Source organism: Pollachius pollachius (genome assembly GCF_949987615.1).
Source record: "Pollachius pollachius genome assembly, chromosome: 4".
Lineage (NCBI taxonomy): Eukaryota > Metazoa > Chordata > Actinopteri > Gadiformes > Gadidae > Pollachius > Pollachius pollachius.
The window spans coordinates 31,202,842-31,221,640 of NC_136937.1; the positions used below are offsets into that span (position 1 = coordinate 31,202,842).

The following is an 18,799-nucleotide window of genomic DNA, read 5'->3' on the forward strand; positions in this document are numbered from 1 at the left end:
GTTGGGGGACAGAAAATGGTAAAAATGGTAAAAGCACTGCATTTATACAGCGCTTTTCTAACCATTGACCACTCAAAGCGCGATACGATATCGCTCAACATTCACCCATTTGTTCACACATTAACACACAGACGGCGGAGTCAACCACGCTAGGCGACAGCCAGCTCCTCAGGAGCAGCTACGTCGAGGTGCCTTGCTCAGGGACACCTCGACACTCTGCGAGGAGGAGCCGGTAATCGAACTAGCAACCTTCCCGTTACCAGCCAACCCTCTCTACCTCCTAAGCCACCACCGCCCAAAGCAAAGGGGTTGGTAAATGGTCCAACAGCAAAATTTTACAATTACGTAGGGCTGTATACTATCACATCCAGGCAATCCAAATTATAAATAAAACAGCTGTGCAAACATCACTTCAAAAATATATATTTTCTTATATGTCTTCATGTCGCATATAATCGTACCCGCCTCTGAGTCAACAGTTTACAGCCGTTTTGAAATTGTGTGTGCGTGTGGGGATGTGGGGTTCTGTGTGTATGTGTGTCTGTTTATGTATGTCTTTGTGTGTGCATGTGTGTGAGGTTGTGGGGTTGTGTGTGTGTGTGGGTGTGTGTGTTGGGCTGTGTGTGTGTGTTTGTGTGTGTGTTTGTGCGTGTGTGTGTGTATGAGTTTATGCGTGTATATGTATGTGTATGCGTGTGTGTGTGTATGTGTGTGAAGCCACAAAATAAATAAACAAATACAGGTCCCGGGAATAAATCACACCCCAATACCACGTGGTTCCGCTAGCATCCATTAGCTGCCGGAGCTCTCTTTATTTAGCATTGCTTTCCACCCAGGCGCTCGCGGCTCATTCACTGCATCAACCTCAAGGGCAGCGCGTCCATCGCTCGGCTGGGATACGGCCATGATGTCTGGAGGGAGAAAAAGGATTTTGCCCCGCGCTCGACAAAGCTGAACAAAACGGAATGGATGCTAGCATCGACGACACTAACGGCAGTTGCACCTAAAACAACTCACACCAAAATAAAATACATGTATTCAGATTTATGTATGAGTTCCTCTATAAATGTATACAAGTACAATCCAGGAAGTGTACTGGAATCGGAGGCCAAACGGATAAATCAGACAAAATGGCTGCGTGAGTTGCATTTTGGCTCCGAAACAAAATGGCAGACAGAGCGAGGAGAGAGAGCCCAAATTAACAGAAAAGTAAGAGAAAGAATCCTGCTGAGAGAGAAAAGGGCAGGGCAGACACGGCTTATAAGGGAAGAAACCCGACAACAAGAGATAACACATATCCTTTTTCTTTTTACTAATTTTTAGCCGATAGAGCAACAGAAAAACCCAGCCTGGCTCACGTTAGCATTAGCGTTAGCGCTGCACTGGCTTCGCTTTCCATTTTCTCCGTGGGTGGTTGTGAAGTGTGTCATACATTGTGCGATGTACAGATTCAGGCACCCAGGGGAGATCGGAGAGGGGGGAGGAGGACTCAAACCGTAGAAGGATTTGGGAGAGGAAATACACTGTTCCAACCGACGAATCGTCTCCTCCCCCCCCCCCCCCCGTTGCTCTTTCATCGCCGTTGACAACCAACTCGGTGCCGCCAGACTCGGAAACAGACACATGTAGACCCTCGAGCTACAAGTATGTCTTGTAGCTGCACTCCGGTTCAACTTTAAGAATAATTTTGACGATAATTTAGAGCCGTCTTTCTGCAGAGACCATGCTCTGGATGGAGACAGTGAGAGAGAGAGAGAGAGAGAGAGAGAGATTAAGGGAGAGAGCGATAGAGAGATTCTCTGTATAGGGGTCGAACCCGCCTTGCAATTTCAACGCTATTCCGCCGGTGCTCGTGACTTTTCTGCTGATGTTTTTCTTTACTTATTGCTAGCTGTGAGGACTTGGATTGAATAACACACATTCAATAATGAATGCGTCGGTTTTCATGATTCACAGTTGTATCTTGTGGTGTGATTCACTGCTCTGAAGGCAGTGTTGCTAAGTCGCTCCAAGAGAAGGAAAAAATGAAATAAAAGTCAACAAAGCCGGTGATCTTGAATCTGAAGAATGGCGTCATTCTGTGTGGCTGAACTACTCCACAAGCGCTTCAAATGTGTAAGGGGAACTGATATAGCTTCCTCAAATAGCCTGCTGATAGCAACCGTTTTCTTCTGAACTTCTGCACATTGGTACCCTGTACTAGGAACATAATCAACTCAGAATAATAATTTCCCATCTTTTCTGAGTTGTTTGAGGATTATTTTTTTTCAGTTGGTACGGCTTGATTGCGGATGTAATGGCGGCCACTCTTCTCGTCCAGAAGGGGCAAGTCGGCCTGTAATTAGCGACTGCGACAGCTCCGAGATAACGGCTGATAATATGTCGACAAGGGCCTTCGCTAATACAGTTAACCAAGGCCTGGCCAGCAGATAACCATACCATAACAGAGCAGATTGAGTGAGTGAGTGAGTGAGTGAGTGAGTGAGTGAGTGAGTGAGTGAGTGAGTGAGTGAGTGAGTGAGTGAGTGAGTGAGTGAGTGAGTCACTCACACACACACACACACACACACAACTGATAGTATAGAAGCATTGGCTACAATATGCATTGCACAAACACAGGGTTCTGGGTTCGATCCCCAATGTCCTCAGCTTACCTGAAGGCATTCTAGAGGCAAGACGTCTAAAAACAACCTACCTACTCCAAAGCAACACATGAATTCACTGTGTGTAACGCTGGGTAAAAGCGTCAAGTCCCAAAATGCCTCAACACACACACAACACATTGACAACAAATTAAATGCGTGCGTCACTCTTCTTCACCACCAGGGGTCTCTGTGGGGCAACAGAGCAACCTGTCAGCGGGGGAAGAGGAGAGCCCAACCGACGCAGGACCATGGCAGTTGCCGACGCAACACCGAAAAACAACAACAAATACATGGCCGCCTCTTCTCTTTCCTCTCCCTGAGACACTTGAGGGGTGGGCAGGACTCACGCCGTGCCGTCTGTCTGTACCCTGACAGACCAACGGGCGGTCGGACAGCATTCATGCTCTGTCATGCCGGAGGACATCCCCACCTTGTTTCCTCTCGCTTTTTTTTTTCACTCTTTTGTTCTCTCTCTGTTCTTCTGTTCTTCGTCTGTTGGTACATGTGCTCCTTGAGGAACGTACTGGAGAGATGTGTGTTTGTGACCCCCTTTCATGCCGGCGAGATCACAGGTGTGTGACTGGGGTTGGAAGGTTTGTTTTAAAAACTTGGCTTTTCACTCTCTTTGTCTTCCCCCCTCAGACTCTCTCCCCCCTATCAGTCTTTCTCTCTTCCCCCCCCCTCTCTCTCTCTCCCCCTTTCTCTCTCTCAGCGCCGAAGAGGGTGAAGGGAGAGAAGACAGGAGAGAGAGAGACAGAGAGAGAGAGGGAGAGAGATAGCGAGAGAGACACCAGAGAGTTTGGGGGGGGAGGCAAGACAGGAGAGAGAGAGAGAGATACACCATAGAATAGGGGAGAGAGAGCGAGAGAGGGAGACTTTTGTCAATGGGGAACGCTAAACTTTGACAAAACAAAGTTCGGGAAGCTGCCGGTCAGCAAATCTGTGCGCTAAGCCCTCGACGTGACTCTCAAGGACACTCTCAGTGTTCTGGAAAGATACGGGCCGAGGGTTGATACGGAGAAGCCGTGTTCGGGGAGGAGGAAGAGCTCAATGTGGAGCGGGCAGTGTTGACTTTGTACGTTGCTCCCAGGTGAGCGAAGGCGGCCAACCGCTCCGTCCTACTCCCATCGTCCTGAAAACCTCGCTTACCCCCCGTGTGAAGCTAAACGACCGTGTCTAGTTGATCATTTTCCCTTCGCACTTCGTTATCTACTGTATTCTGTTTTTCAAGTGTTTTTAATTGAATTTGTTAAGATTCGCTTGATTTATTGTTTGTAAAAATGGGATGTAAATGGCAGAAAAAACAGGGATTGTTGACAGTGAAGAGCCATAGCTCTAAAGCAGTGATTCCCAACCGGGGGTACGCGGACCCCTAGGGGTACGTGAGGGGATTGCAGGGGGTACGCAGAAAGATTATAAATTAGCCTACAACATCCAAAAAAAAATTATATATATTATGAATTTTTAATAAGCCCATAAGTCTACTTTCGCATCCGCGATCAACAGTTCTTCCTCAGTGATTTTAACACTACAATGCACATCATATGAAAAGTGGCGACGTCAGACCTATGCGTCAGACGTCTGTAGTTCACGTTTGCGCTTTAAAAAAAAGGTTCACGTTCTTGCTGTGGTTGCGCGCGAAGCTAGCTAACTTTAGCCGCAAACCGACTGTAAACATGGATGCATGGCTAGGCAGAAGTAAACGTCCAGCTACCGCTACTGCTACCGTCGCCCCGGATGAGGGCACAGGGGAGCAAAGTGAAAAAAGGTATAAAGAGACCACTACCAAACACCGGTAGTACAACGAGAAATAAATTTTGTATGGATTTAATTGTACATCGTCTGATCCACCTCAGCCTCAGTGCTTTTTTTGCGGTGAAGTCCTTTCAAATAATTCAAGTCAAGTCTGAATTCAAGTCAAGCCAGACTACACTAAAGAAAGCAGCAAATGTGTCAAACAAAGCATTGGAGGCCTCCTATGCTGTGTCATTACTTGTGGTTAAGTAAAAAAAAACACATTCAATTGCCGAAGATCTGATTCTCCCTGCCGCTATACTTTTGGTTGAAACTATGCTGGACAAGAAAGCAGCAGATGTGCTGAAAACCGTTCCATTATCAAACAACACAGTCTGTCGTCGGATCGATGATATGGCCACTAATATTGTTGAGCAGGTGGTCAATAAAATGAACAGACCAGGTCAGTTCGCTTTGCAGTTAGATGTGAGTGGGGAGGCTCAGCTCTTGGCCTTTGTGCGCTATAAAGAAGAGGCGGACATACATGAGCATATTCTGTTTTGCAAGAAGCTGACGGGACAGACAACCGGCGAAGGAATATTTCAGTTGATTGACAGCCTTTTTAAAGATAACAATCTGGAATGGAAGTCATGCAGTCACATCTGCACTGATGGCGCGGCTGCAATGACAGGGAAAGTGCGTGGGCTGCATGGGCGTGTCATGATGGTGAACCCCGAAATCAAGTGGAATCACTGTATTATCCACCGGGAGGCTCTCGCAAGCAAAAGGGTGAGCCCTGAGGTAAGTGCTGTTATGGATGACGCAGTTAAGGTGATTAATTACATTCAGTCCAGGCCTATGAATCACTGATTGTTTCAAAGTCTTTGTCAAGCCAGCGGGGCAGAGCACGATCTGCTGCTGCTTCACACGGACGTCCGCTGGTTGTCCCGCGGCAAAAACCTACAGAGGCTTTTCAAACTTGAGCCAAGGTGTCTGCTTTCTTGAAAGAGCACTTGCACCCTCTTGCGGTTGTTTTTGAGAACGCAGGCTGGGTTGCACGCCTTGCATATCTTGCCGATGTCTTCTTCAAGCTGAATGAACTCAACCTGTCACTTCAAGGCAAGGACTCACACATACTTAACATGTATGACAAAGTGAATGGATTCATACATAAAGTCACCTTGTGGGAGAAGAAATGGGACAATGGAGATGTGAGCTGTTTTCCACTCGTTTTCCACTCGCCCATCTTGCCACCACTGATGCTGAAAAAAATCCTATAGTCAAAATCATGAGAACACATCTCTCCAAACTCAAAACTGACTTCAACCAGTACTTCCATGACATCGAAGAAAAGTCAGAGCAACTGGATTGGGTGAGGAACCCCTTCAGATGGACTGAGGGCAGCGGCAGCCTTCCTGCCAGACTGCAGCAAAACCTGGTGGATTCGTCCTTTGATCGTGTGCAAAGATGGCACATGCTGAAAAGTCACTGACTGAGTTTTGGTGTGAAGTTGAAAAGGAATATTCTGAGCTGGGGTTAACTATTGCCTTTTGGATCAACTTACATGTGTGAAGTGACCTTCTCAGCCCTGACTCACATCAAAACCAAGCAGAGAAACCGACTGAATGTGGAGAGCAGCTTGGTGGCGGCTGTTGCCACACTGCCCCCAGAACTGTCAAAGCTTTTGAAAGACGCGCAAGCGCAAGTGTCTCATTAAACTGAATAAAAGTTGTTTTTTTTCACTCACAATAATTGTAGATGGTATTATTTAAATGAGCAGTTGGATTAGATATAAAGACAAAGGGTTAAATATAAGAACACATTAGGGCGAATAATCACACATGAGAGAGGGGGTACTTTTAACGTGGAAACCAGCTCAAGGGGTACACTGGTCAAAAAGGTTGGGAACCACTGCTCTAAAGGGTTCGAAAAATAACTGAAAAAAAGCAGTGAAGGAAAGTTGTGGTCGACTAAAAATGTGACACAACAGCAGCCAGAGTTACTGTGATACTTAGTAACAGTTATTACTGTTACTAAGTATGGTATTAGTGAGGTATTAGTAACAGTAATTCTAAAGAATTACTGTTACTAATACCTCGCCATTCCTAGCTCGCTGACTTACACAACCAGCTAGCCTTACACCTCCGGCTAACCAACCAAACTTGTTAACTTGTAAGCACTTTTGGGTTCTGCGATTGTAACCCGAAAGTCTCTGTCTGTGTCTTCCGTTACACAATGTCGGCGATAAAAATTTAAAAGACCGTATTTTACAGTTTTTAGTTCCGAATATATGATGTGTCATCAACAAAGTTTGCAGCCAGTGGCTGGCCCGAGGCACAGCTGTTGCAGTTTTGTTTCATTTTACTCTTCTTTAAGGAAATATAGCTTCCCATTGGGCGCATTCCAATAGTCGTTCTACAGTGATTCTGCTCGCCTTTGCGCCCTAAATCCCCAGATGTTCTTCATTGTACCGAATGACCCCTGAGGGCTCGTACATCGTAGTGTCGCATCGCGATGACCACCTCCATTTAAGAAGTATCGGAACATAGGAATGTTATCAGAAGTGTTTTGGTCATTGTCTGGTAATTCACCATGACATTTGTCACGGTGAATTCAGCGTTTGTCATTGAAGATGTCCCAAAACAACATTTTTACTAGCCTAGGATACAGTATATTTACGTTTATTTAGGGTTTAGAGCTCTCTGGAGAACTCTCAAAGTGTTGGAGTATCTCCAACAGAAAAATCCCATGATGCATTCTGATGTATAAGCCCTACGCCCAGGAGGCAAGAGAAGCAGCCTGAAGCAACCAGTGGTTCGTCTTAGGACGCCGTGAATTACGTCTGAAGGTTGTGATTGTTGTGATTGTGAGAGGGAGAGAGGGAGAGGGAGAGGGAGAGGGAGAGGGAGAGGGAGAGGGAGAGAGAGAGAGAGAGAGAGAGAGAGAGAGAGAGAGAGAGAGAGAGACATGGGGCTCAGCCAGGCCTGGATGACTTTCTGCCCCAGGGTCTTGATCCCTCGCCCACTCCTCCTCCTGCTTCAGTTCACCCCAAAGTGGTCCATGACCAGCAACTCAATGAGGGCAGAATGAGGCCTAACCCCCCCCCCCCTCTCTCTCTCTCTCTCCTGCCTATCCCTCTCTCTCTCTTCCTAATACCTCTCTCTCTCTCTCCTGCCTATCCCTCTATCTCTCACTCTTCCGAATACCTCTCTCTCTCTCTCCCTCTATCACTCTCTCCCTCCCCTCTCCCCCTCTCCCTCTCTCTCTAATACCCTCGTCTCTTTCTCCTACCTCTGCCTCTCTCTCTGTCAATCTATATCTGCTCTCTCTCCCTCCCCCTCTCCTCTCTCTCCCCCTCTATGCCTGTCTCTCGGCCTCTCTAGTTTTTCTCTCTCTCCCTCCCCCTCTGTGCCTCCGTCCTTCCCACTGTCGTTCTCTCATCAGTGTACCTCCGCCCTGCATTCTCTCTTCCTCTCAGCCTGTCCATCTATCCCTCTCCTTCGTCGTCAGCCTCACTCCCCCCCTTGTCTCTCTCCCTCCCTCCCCCTCCCCCCCTCCCTCCCTCTCTCCTCCGTGCCCTCCCCTTTATCCATCACCCTACTTCACTCCCCGTACATTTCTCTCTCTCTCCCTTACCACATTTTCTCTATTCTTTCCTTTCCTCTCTCTCTCGTTGATGCCTGTTTGCTGCAGCTTTGCCTCCCTCCCCCTCTCTCCCCCCCTCCTCCCCCTCCCCTATGCTACTCATCCCCTTCTCCCTCCCCCTCCCTCCCCCATGATGCCACGGCCCGGAGCAACACAGGTGTACCTCCCCTCCTAAGCCGACACCTCATCGGCTGTAATCGCTCCCACGCAGGTGAGAAGCCTTGTGTTCACCCAGGCGTTGAGCCACCACCTCCCCCCCCCTCCCCCAAACCCCTCGTCTTTCTTCTCTGTCCATCTCTCTCCCTCCCTCCTTCTCCCCCTACCTCTCCTCCCTCCTCTCTCTCCCTCCTTTTCTCTCTCCTCCCTCCTTCTCCCCCTACCTCTCCTCCCTCCTCTCTCTCCCTCCTTTTCTCTCTCCTCCCTCCTTCTCCCCCTACCTCTCCTCCCTCCTCTCTCTCCCTCCTTTTCTCTCTCCTCCCTCCTTCTCCCCCTACCTCCCTCCTCTCTCTCCCTCCTTTTCTCTCTCCTCCCTCCTTCTCCCCCTACCTCTCCTCCCTCCTCTCTCTCCCTCCTTTTCTCTCTCCTCCCTCCTTCTCCCCCTACCTCCCTCCTCTCTCTCCCACCTTTTCTCTCTCCTCCCTCCTTCTCCCCCTACCTCTCCTCCCTCCTCTCTCTACCTCCTTTTCTCTCTCTCCTCTCCTCTCCTTCCCTCCTACCTCTCCTCTCCTCTCTCCCCCCCACCCCCCACCTCTTTCTCTCGGTGCGGACAGACACAGACCCAAAATACACACCTCTCTCTCTCTCTCTCTCTCTCTGTCTCTCTCTCTCTCCCTTCACACTGACCGGTCTCTCTCACCGTAAGCTGTGGGTGATAGCTAGCTCTGGCCCCTGCCCGGCCCCCTAAATGAGGGGATGGCTCGCTGAGCAGGGGCCCGGTGGGAGATCAGGGAGGCTTTACTGTGCTCTGAGAGGGAGGGAGGGAGGGGGAGGAGGGGAGGGAGGGAGGGAGGGAGAGAGACGAAGTTGTAGCGGATGGGAAGTAACCAAGAGAGAGATGAGGAAAGCAGAGAGAAAATGTGGTAAGAGAGAGAGAGAGAGAGAGAGAGAGAGAGAGAGAGAGAGAGAGAGAGAGAGAGAGAGAGAGAGAGTGTGGAAATGACAGACAGATGTGAACATGAGAAAAAAATGACAGACAGATGTGAACATGCAGACCAAGACAAGTGACGGTGAAAGAGAGAGGGATGGAGGATGGAGGGAGGCAGAGAGTTAGGTACACAGAGATGGACAGACGTGGGTAGAAAAAATGGATAGAAAAGAGAGGGAGAGGGTGGAGGAGAAAGGGTGACAGATGTGGTGAGGTAGGGAGGAAGACGATGTTGGAAGGAGAAAGAGAGGGAGGAAGTGACATAAATAAATGAAATGATCGAAATGATCGAAACAGTTGTGTAAGATTTCAAAAATGTTTGACACCCTAAATAAAATGCTTGCTCTTTCTCCTGGTAGACAGGTAAGAGCGGGGAAGGGATGGAGGACTTGAACTCATTCCAGACCGCCCTCTCTCTCCGTCACACACACACACACACACACACACACACACACACACACACACACACACACACACACTCCAAGTGTCCCCCAAATCCTTCAAAGCAGTGGGGGGGCTGTTTCTGTGATAGCTCTCTCTCTGTCTGACCCTCCTTCCCTCTCTCTCTCTCCCCATCTGTCCCTCCTACACCCTCTGGCCCTGTCTTGGACATGTGGGGACTTGTCTTCATAAATCGATGGTGGTCTGAATGCATAAACACTCATAATTTGTTAATGCAGTGTACTGGAAGAGAATGGGAATCTGCTGTGTGTGTGTGTGTGTGTGTGTGTGTGTGTGTGTGTGTGTGTGAGAGAAAAGTTTGTATCTTAACCTTTGTGTCCGTCTTTTTCTCTACTCACACACACATACACATGAGCGTGTGCACATATTTTTCAGGTGTGAATATGCATGAGATCGTTTATTTAAGAGGGAAGATTGTCGACAAAGCAGAAAAATGTTCTACACGTACAAAAAAAAAAAAAAAAACGTCTTGGCAAAATGAAAGTGTGCGTGGGCAATAGCTGGTCTAAGCAGCCTCGCCTGGCCTGAGGCACACTGATTGGACCCCGGGGCTGGCTGACGCGGCACACCTGTTGCTCGTTGAGCAATCAGAGAGCTACAGGTTGAACCGGCCGTCTCCACACACGCTCAGGGAAATCATCCACACAGAGCACCAGCTTATGTATCATTATCGACAAACTTCTACAATAAACCGGCTTCAACAGCACCACCACCACCCTGAGCCCTCGTCTGGAGGAGACCAGCGAAACCTAACAAAGGGAGTGTCGCCATTGACATTGGTGCAGAAATGAACGTGTCTCACAAAGCCATCCTGTGACGAGAATCCCGAGGCGCGAAATAATCCAATTTCTTCCCAAGATGTTTTGTGCCGGTGAAGGGAGTACTCGGCTGAGAGAATATCTTAGAGGGGGTACACTAGTAGGAAAAGATGATAACCACTGGGTCAGACAAACAAAGAAAAGGAGCAGGTTCCCATGACGATTGCGTGTTCCTGTTTATTTCAGTTACCCCTGAAATCTGTGTTTTGTATTTCAAACTTGAACAAGTTTGACCTGTGAAATGCCTACAGGTTTCTCCTAGGTGCAGGTTTTTCCCATTCATCACCGTTCAAAACCTTTAAACAATATACATTTAATTAAAAATGCAAGACTATAAATTATAAGCCTGCGTACCTTGAACCTTGAACGGTTGAGTTATGGCCCGTGCGTTTTGAGAGCTTGGGCTCACAATCTTGCATGAACATAAATTCGACGCCCTGGGGTGTGTATTCGTCCGTCATAAAATGCTCCCAGAATGCAACAGTGATAGTTTTAGCGACCACAAACGGTGTTCATATTTCACGGGCCAAACCACTGAATGAGGAGAGGAGAGGAGAGGGGAGGGGAGGGGGAGAAATGTAAATTCACGGATGATTGATGCGGAAGCTATTACTATAATGGCATAGATGTTGAAATACCCTCTTCAAATTCAATAAACTCATCCGATGTTGCATTCAACTTTAACAATATTTGTCTCTTTCCACCTGGAATAAATGGTGAAACAGACTGCATTTATACAGCCCTTTTCTAACCAGTGGCCACTCAAAGTGCTTTACAATATTGCCTAACATTCACCCATTCATACACACACCAACGGCGGTGTCAACCACGCAAAGCGACAGCCAGCTCGTCAGGAGCAGTCAGGGTGAGGCGTCTCGCTCAGGGACACCTCGACACTCGGCTAGGAGGAGCCGGGGATCGAACTAACAACCTTCCGGTTACCAGCCAACCCGCTCTACCTCCTGAGCCGAGCCAAATTCTAAATACAAAGCGTGATGCAGCACTCCACTACATCCATAAATGGGACATTGTCCAAAACAGGGGGGTGGGGGGGGACAACATTGTGAGCTCAAAGTGAACTCTGAGATTACGATCTGTACAAAATGGCCCTCCAAACCCGGAATCATCCGCAGCAAAGCCCCTTATCACCGCCGACCGGGCCACTGTACGCGGACAGACAACCAGCTGTCATAATCTGTAATAAACTGGCCAGAACATTATAAGCCAAAGAGATTACGCAGGATATTCCAAATATGTTAGAGCGCCGTCTCTTCGCCCCCCGATCTGCTTAACCATCGGAGGGGGGCCGTAGTAGGGAGACTAGTATCTGATGTGTGTGTTATGATTTGATTTGTGTTCATCTGTTTTAGGAAGGCTGTTGACATGTTTGATCTTCAGTGTTCACAGGCACACACACACACACACACACACACACACACACAATTTGGAGGCCTACGCCTGATGACAAATTTGTTAAAAAATATGTACCCACGTTTGTGTGTGTGTGCGTGCGTGCAAGTCTTTGTATTGTGCGTCTCACTCACTCCCTCACTCACATGCCCACGCACACATGAACTCGCTCGTCAGCCTGTTGAACACCAAACGATCGGAGCGTCAGAATCTCGACCGATCACATTGAACACATTCCCTGACGTCATCGGCTGCGGGGGGCCGTAACAAACACATAAAACAAATGAAAATAACAAACGTATGTTTGGGAAAAGCTCTTCGGTTGTGGGAGTTTTTCTGAGACAGAGAGAGAGAGACAGCCAGCCAGCCAGCCAGCCAGACAGAGAGAGAGAGAGACACAGACAGAGACACAGACAGACTGACGGACAGAGAGAGAGACAGACAAAGAGAGAGAGACACAGACAGACAGACAGACAGACAGACAGACAGAGAGAGAGCGAGAGCGAGAGAGAGAGAGAGAGAGCATTGTGTGGTGAATTCTCGGTCCCTCTGGGCTCTCCATTCATATGTATGGGAGCCCCATGAAATAGAGATGAGCCAGGACAGCAGAGGTCCCCGCAAACCAACCGGGAGCGAGTATCTCCCTCACACACACACACACGCCTCTTCGGCCCCTGGTCTACTGCACTCCAGGAGATATCTGAAAAAGGGGGCTGGCCTTTGACCTTTGAACTTCAGGCTCACACTAATGCCCCTGGAGTGGTACAAACCCAGCCCCCTAGGGGAGGGAGGTCCCGGGGGTCAAGTGGTCTGAGCTCCGACACTGTGGAGACTGGATGGCCCAGTAGTGGAGGCATGGGGAGATGATGGGACCCAATTGGAGCTTACCAGTGGCGGAAAAACTCATCGGTGTAGTCTTTGTATTTTGGAAACGTCTGAGCATTTTAGCGTCGTCCAAGTCAGTGGTTCTCAAACTTTTTATATCACCACAGAAAATAACTGTCTCCCCAAGCTGCACCATTATGACCGATATAAATATTATATAACAAAGTACAGTAGCATAGGCCTGCGGCTACGCAAAGTTCAGGCAGAAGGCAACAATGGAATTATTTATTGTGAACTACTATAAAAAGTGGTAGCGCTAGAACAGACAGTCACACACACAGTAAGTGAGAAAATTAAGAATAACAACTGTATACCAACAACCTGTTAAAAAATTAGGCTAAATACAAATCATATTAAAAGTTGGCGCACATGTTAACAACTAAACTTAAACTAAACTAAGTATTTCGGTTTTTTCTGTACAGACCACGACGATTTGGTGCGTGTGCGTGCGTGCGTGCATTCGTGTGTGCGCGCATGCGTGCACGTGTGCGGGGGGGTAGGATCGAGTGGTTGTCATGTGAACGAGCTGTAGGACAGGAGGTAGAGCAGCGAGTGTGTGTGGACAGCATTAATCCTTCGCCGTCCCTTGCTGGTTTTCCCGCCAGAACCGAGGTTTACACAGCGAGGCAAACGGGACGAAATGTGTTCCCGCGCGGCGCATTGCGCCACCGGGACCGCTAGCATAAGAGGCGTGAAAATAAAGTAAACTTCACGGACGAGAGGGGAAAACTAACCGGAGATTTGCCCTGTGAAACCGAGGGGACTGTTTTCGCAGCGTTTAACATTTTAGCTTTGAAGCGCAACGACCAACCGACAAAACAAAACTTTCGTAAAACAACAAAATGGTCGACTGTCCTGGGGTTCGGCACCACGGGAGACACACCACTCTTGGGGGGGGGGGGGGTCCGTGGCGTGGGTGTGAGCACTAATCCTCAGGCCGAGGTTGTCATGACGATTATGTCGGGGCTCATCTGGGAATTAGCAATGAGATTTGGGGGGGGGGGGGGGGGGGGGTATGGAAAAACTAAATCTGTTGGCAGCCATTTCTGCATCGCTTCATCAGCGATTAAGATGAGTTGAATTTTAATGCGACAGAGCTACATCGTTATTTGGTTTCGTTCCCGGACACACACACACACACACCCCCCCTCCCACACAGACACACAGTGTGGGGGGGGGGGGGGGGGGGGGGGGGGGCGGAGATGTATGCGACAACATCACAGATTTTAGGGCCACGCATGAGCGACTTCACAATATGTTTCAGAATTCCCAGGAGCTTGCGGAAACTCGCCCATGCGGGTAATCGCTCCCACTCGAAGAAGGCATCCACCGCAGCTGTCCGGGAGGGAACTCAGAACGGGTTTACAGATCGGTCACCTGTTGCCGCAGGAGTCGTCGCTGCAGCAGTGCACCCCCCCATCTACCTCGTTTTCTCCCAGACTCGGATATCTCTATGGAGACGGTTGACGGCTTCAGGCGGAGACTGGCGATGACATCTTTGCGTTCACCTGACGTAGCCTGATAAATGTTTGGTTCATGTGAAGTGCAAACGGGGGCCTTGTTGATATTGACGGGTTCAGCACAAGCGATTGGGGTGTGTGCATGTCTGTGTGTGCATCTGCTTTGCATGTGCATGTGTGTGTCTGTGTGTGCGCGTGCGTTGCATATACATGTGTGTGTGTCTGTGTGTGCGCGCGAGTCTGTGTCCGCGTGAGTACGTGTTTGTGTCTGTGTGCATGCATCGTCCGTGCATGTTGCTGTACACGGCCACAATCTGACTAAAACATATTACCTTCGGACACAGTGTTATCCGAGGCAATTCACAGTGACAGAAACCAGAATACAGGGGTTAGGGGCTTTCGACTAACGATGCGCACAGGTAGAGACAAGGGACATAGGGATCCGAACCAAGCACCTTTCATTCGTCTTGCGCCCTGTCCTGCCCAGTCCGCATCATAAACCCAACCCCTGTGAAAACACACTCACTTCGGACTCTGCAGCAGGAGGCTATCTCAAAACGTCTTGATAGCCATGGTGATAAACCAGACACATCACTAACCTCTTGTACATCAAACCCCCGGTCCTCCTTAAGACTTCTTGAGAGGAGGGGGGTGGGTGGGGGTGAAGTCCAGGGCAGCCATGACATAAGACCAGTAGACACAGCAACAGGAATAATACTAATAATACGTATAGGAGGTATGACAATAGGAGCCCGAGGATACTGAGGCAAGGGGAAAGATTAGTTTGGACTAAAGAGTGTGGTGTTTTAAGTCCGGATTGAACACAGCCACCTATTATTATAAATGACAGCAAATGCTTCAATGATTTTATGGGGTACAGCAAAAAAAACTAGAAAAAGCCCTAGCTTCTGACAGTGGTCAGGAAGCGTTCGCATTAATTTTATTCCCTACTTTCAGGTAGTTCCGCTTAATGGTAAAATGTACGTTTGTGAAATAAAACGAAATACACGAAAATAAACTCAGCGAATACAAAGACAGAGTGGCAGGTGAAATAAACACGGCGGGACTCATTGTGGTCGTCTTAAAGGGACGTTTGGAAGCAATTTCGAGGAGCAGTGTTCAAATGTGTCATGCCCGGCAAAAGGTGGACAGAGTTTGGAGTTCTGCCTGCTTCTGTGGGCCCAGTGGATCCAAGTGGGCGTCCCCCCCCCCACAGACAAGCAGGCTTCTATTCTGAGCCCATGCCCTTGAGAGAAAGTTCCGGAGAGAAACTGCCTCCCTGGCAGTCTCTGTGGTCGAAGTCTCCCGGAAAACTGTAGAGTCAGTGAAAAGAAAGAGATGGAGGGAGGAACAGAAAGGGAATTGAGAAAGAGACAGAGAGAGAGCGAGGGAAAGAGGACGAAGAAGGAAATAAAGAGAGAACGAAGGGAAGAAAAGAGGGAGAAGGAAGAGAGTAAGGAAGGCAATGACAAGAGAGAAAGAAAGACAGAAAGACAGAAAGAGAGGGAGAGAGCGAATAAATAAAAAGACAGATAAATGAAGGAAGGAGGAAAGAATGTATGGAACAGAGAGAAGAGAGGAGAGAAAGAAATAATACACAATAACAGCACACAAAGAGGAGAGAAAAATATATGAAGGCGGGAAGAGGGTAAGGGAAGTAACACAAAATGGAGAACAGAAGCATAAAGAACAGAAGAGCGGAAACAACACAACCTGCCAGGTGAGTCGTACCTGTGCGAAGGCAGAGGTTTGTGTGTGTGTGTGTGCCTGGGTGTGTGTGCCTGTGTGTATATCTGTATGTGTGTGTGTGTGTGTGTGTGTGTGTGGTGTATCTACCCGAGCAGGGAATGAGTGATCCCGCATGCTGAAACATCAGCTTTCCCAGCTGGATCAGGACGGCAGGCGGGAACAAAATGAGTCAGACGTTGGCTGAGGAGGAGGAGAGGGGGGGGAGAAGGAGGAGGAGGAGGAGGAGGGGGAGGAGGAGGAGGAGGAGAGGGGGAGGGGGAGGGGGAGGAGGAGGAGGAGCGGCGGCGGCCATGTTTGGCTGTAAACGTGCTGTTCATTACGAGCGTTGAAGAAGTGGGGGCGGAAGATACAAGGGCGAAGGGACGCAGTGGGATCGGTGATAATCAAAGAATCGGGGGGGAGATGCGATTCTTTTTTTAATAAGCGGCACGGGGGGCAGAGGAGTCATCTCTCACACACTGCTGTGGAGGAAGGTTTAATTATACACGTGCGTGTGTGTGTGTGTGTGTGTTTGAGTCTTGTCTATGTACGTTTGTCTGTGTGTGTGTGTGTGTGAATGCGTGTGCGTGTGTGTGAGTTTGAGTCTTGTCTATGTACGTTTGTCTGCGTGTGTGTCTGTGTGTGAGTGCGTGTGCGTGAGGTTGAGTCTTGTCTATGTACGTTTGTCTGCCTCTGTGTGTGTGTGTGTGTGTGTTTGTGTGTGTGTGTGTGTGTGTGTGTGAGCGCGTGTGAGTGTGTGGGAGGTTGAGTCTTGTCTATGTACGTTTGTCTGCCTGTGTGTGTGTGTGCCTGCACTTGCATGAGGTTCTTATAGTTGGTGTGTTTGCTTGAGTTGGTGCTTTTATATGTATGCACGTGTGTATGTGTGTGTGTTCCTCTACGTGTGTCTTTATCTACGTGTGTGAGTGTGTGTATGTGTGTGTCTGTGTCTCTGTGTGTGTGTGTGTGTGAGCGTGCCTGCACGTGTGAATACACACTCCCCACCGCTACAACAAAAGGCTTGCAGAACAAGCCCAATCTTTCACCTGCCCTGGGGGTGAGACAGCTGACCCCCCCCCCCGTTCACCAGTCAGGGGCCAGGGGCCCCGTGGCACCACTCAACCTCCACCAACATGAAGGTCTAGTGTGTGTGTGTGTCTTTTGTTCTGCATGTGTGTGTGTCTGCACGCGTGTGTGTCCATGTGTGTGTGTGTGTCTGTGTGTGTGTGTCTGCACGTGTATGTCTGTGTGTGTATCAGTGCGTCTTTGGGTGTGTCTGCCTGTCTGTCTGCTTGTGTGCACTTGCGTGTGCACGTGTCTGTGTGTGTTTGTCTACCCTAGGGACCCCTGGGGTCACACCATGCACATCAACAGCCCGACCCCCTCCCCCAGCCCTCCCACTGAGGGTGACACCTGCAAATAACAGTTTAGTGGCTGAGTAATGTCCTGCACTGGGACGCCCCGCTGGGGCAGGGCAGGAGGGGGGCTCACAGGCCAGCACCCTCCCAGCACTCTGAACAGTACACACACATATCTACGCCAGTGTGTGTGTGTGTGTGTGTCTGAAATCGAGTCCCCATAAAGACATGACAGGGGGATGGATAAGTACACACATACATCCGCCTGTGTGTGTGTGTGTGTGTGTGTGTGTGAAATTGAGTCCCCATAAAGACATGACAGGGGGATAGGTAAGTACACACACATACATCCGCCTGTGTGTGAGTGTGTGTGTGTGTGTGAAATCGAGTCCCCATAAAGACATGACAGGGGGATGGATAAGTACACACATTGGGGGTCTCGCCGCTCTGTCTGCGGACACTTAACCCACCGGGCAAAGGGGACTTCGGGCTTCTTTATTTACTTTTTTTTATTTATTAGCCGCGGTGACGGGATAATTTCCCCACTGGGATCGACGGAGGAAGTGTCTTTGTGTCCGTGTGAACGCACAGGGCCGCTGTGGAATCCATAATGCCGCCGCAGAGGAGGTGTGTGAATTGTATTAAAAATAATATTTCAGTGTTGAGGATTTGTTGAGTAAATGTCGGTTGGGATTGGCCCAGCATCACAGCAGGCAATGAATGTTTTCTTTTGATATATCTTACCTGAACGGTTCAAGCTTATACTTAAATTATATATTTTTTCTATCACAGGTGCCCTGCCGGCGTCCATGCTGATTAAAATGGACTGATTTTGGAATAAACTTTAGGGACATTATACATCACAATTGGGGGGGGGGGAGATCCTCATCGTTTGGTCTAATCATGTCGTTACCCTGACACGCTAACGTTAAAGCTAATTAAAATAACAAATAAAAATGGTCCCTGGAAGTTATTGATTTTCTTTGACCGTGTCATTTTCAAAAAAATGTAATCACTCAACCTCATCATTTTCTTATTAAGACGACCATATAAATCATTCAACGACACTCGACTTGACATGTAGGGGAATCTGTGCAAAACATGAATAGAAGAAGACGATAAAAGTGGAACTGAATTGAGACATTTTCAAACAGCAAACTTGCCTCACATTAGCATGCTAGGCTCGCCTTGTTTATCGAGTCTACGATAAAACAAACAAATCTTCCTCTTGAGAGACTCACACACAAACGTTCATAAAAGGAAGTGTTGTATGTGTTTGTGTGTGTGGGCGAATATTAGACACAAGCTTTAGCTGTTTCCGTATTTCTTGTTCGTAGCATTCCGGGACATTTAAAAGACCTACCCTAGTGGAAAAACATAATTGACATTTCGGGTTAGCACTGGGAATTGTCGGTGCTATCGGTCATGCTGACATTATCAGGAGAGATGTGGTAAAGAGCAGGTTATTCTGCTCTCCAACCCAGCAATGCATACATTTCACAGACACAAA

General features: G+C 48.6%; 1 protein-coding gene across 1 annotated transcript in view; it reads right to left on the reverse strand.

The window, feature by feature from the left end:
- Positions 1 to 18,799, reverse strand: part of LOC307075050 (interleukin-1 receptor accessory protein-like 1-B) — a gene marked incomplete at both ends in the record, with an annotated part of 202,021 nt that overhangs the window by 25,859 nt on the left and 157,363 nt on the right.